The sequence below is a fragment of the Etheostoma spectabile genome, chromosome 22 (assembly GCF_008692095.1).
Source record: "Etheostoma spectabile isolate EspeVRDwgs_2016 chromosome 22, UIUC_Espe_1.0, whole genome shotgun sequence".
In the NCBI taxonomy this organism is placed as follows: domain Eukaryota; kingdom Metazoa; phylum Chordata; class Actinopteri; order Perciformes; family Percidae; genus Etheostoma; species Etheostoma spectabile.
The window spans coordinates 5029637-5031592 of NC_045754.1; the positions used below are offsets into that span (position 1 = coordinate 5029637).

The 1956-nt window shown below is 43.9% G+C and overlaps 1 protein-coding gene and 1 long non-coding RNA gene across 2 annotated transcripts in view; one reads left to right on the forward strand and one right to left on the reverse strand.

Annotated features, from left to right (window-relative positions):
• LOC116671982 (cadherin-6) overlaps nt 1-1956 on the reverse strand; it is a 78224-nt gene that overhangs the window by 24168 nt on the left and 52100 nt on the right. The gene's annotated exons all lie outside the window — the stretch shown is intronic.
• The window catches only part of LOC116671984 (uncharacterized), a 28674-nt gene that overhangs the window by 890 nt on the left and 25828 nt on the right, over nt 1-1956 (forward strand). The window lies entirely within an intron of this gene.

Sequence of the window (1956 nt, forward strand, 5' to 3'; positions counted from 1 at the left end):
GTCATCCAGCATTCACAGGGTTAAAAACCCAATATATGTGGTATACTGTCTTCAATGGAGCTAACAGTCTTGAATAGTCCCGTCTTGTGTTCATGATGGATTTATGTAAGGGTTTGCAGTCCCACAAACACACATACACACAAAAAAGCCAACAGGTTATCCAGTCGTGTTGTTTTTCTCTGCTTCTTAGACTACTGTGATACATCAGTGTGATTAATGGAGTAGCAGGCATCACGAGGGCCGGCGTAAGAGGGAGGAGACCCCTGAGGGGAGACTATGAACCCAGTCTCTCAATGCACCGCCGCACCACTCTCCCCTCTCTGCAGTTCCTCCCCCCCCCCACCAGCCCCTCCCCGCTGCTTCTCCTGCATCAACCATTTTAGTGTCTTTATCTAAAAACTCCCTCCTCGTCTCTGCCTGCCTCTCCTCTCCTCCTACTACCTCGCCGGCCCCCGACAGTAACTCTAACCTCGTTAAATCCGCGTCGGCCGTGAGCTTTACTAATTGCTTTTCTAATATTCCCAATAATTCAGCTGGCTGAGCCTTTCCCCTGATTAATGACAGAGAGATAACAGCGCGCCTCGTCCTGACCGGGCACCCAAAGTGCTGCTCTCAGCATGCAGGCAGCTGGCTGGATGGGAGGCCAAGCAGAAGGACATGTAGGGTTACAGAAATGTTAGTGATCAGCGGGTTGGGACATATATCCTATTTGCTCCCTATAGAAGCTACATGACCGGTTGGCTTGCCACAGTATTTTCAGAAGGTGCTCTTCAAGAACAAAAGTTAGTGCGAATCCAGCAAAAGTATTGATTTGGGGATTTACAGGTCAAAAGATGTCGAGCTGGACCTAGGCTATATTTGTGTGAAAGATTTTAAGGTTTCATATAATGGTTGTTTTAACAACATATAAATGAGTATAGTGCAATGCAAAGCAATGCTTAGGTAGATTTGGAAATATACTGAAAAGTGTTGAAAAGCTGTTATATAGAACCCAGTTGACATGCATGCAGAGATCGTTACTTACTGAAGGATTTGTGTTTACATGCTGCCATCCATGTCGAAATGTGCTCGCATCTGCATGTGTAGTGGTGAGCTAATAAAAATAACCGCCTCAGTGACTTCCTCATGCCAGGCAGCCCCCAGGCTGCCCGGGCCCTCCTCTTCCAATGTGCAGGTTTTAAATGCCACGGGGTAGCTAACTTCTTGATGATGGGCGATAAAAGAGAATGATATCATATTTGACACCTGCAATATAGTGGTGGAACTTCAACCTTGAGAGCCAACTGCCTTAGTGCTTCATAAAAATGAAAAAGTCTTTGAGACGGAGTGGAAGACGCAGCCTTACACCCCACTGCCATTACTCCTGTTTAATAGAATACTTGCATAATTTGGAAATCTCCATGAAATAAGTTGTGTAAGTGAACTTTTGTCACAGTTCAGCATTTGGTATGTCTAACAGAAAAATGTGTCTTTCTGCCATGGCCTCATTATCAATTTTATTGCCGTTTATGGCTGAAAATATTAGCACCCTCCCATTTTTTTCTTCAAATAAACACACTATTTCTGTGAAAAAATGTGAAAATTAAAACATCTTTTGGTATTCACATATGCGTTATAGAAGAAACACTGAATTCCATCTTATTCCACACAGAAATCCAAACAATGGCCTAGACAATGTTACTGGCACCTTTTCAGAAGGAGCAAAAAACAATTGGATTTCATCCAGGTGATTCATCTTGAACACACCTGTGGTAAGTCATAGTGGCCTGCAACCCAATTATCACTCATTCAACCAGTTTAAATGGAACAAAGTACTCATTGTGCCGCTGGTGAAAAGAAAAGAAAAAGCAGAGAATTGTCTGAGGAGGCCAAACAGAAAATTGTAGCCCAGTATGGACAATCTCAAGGCTACAAGTTCCCTGGAGGACAAGTTGGTGTGGAGGACGCCATCCTCTA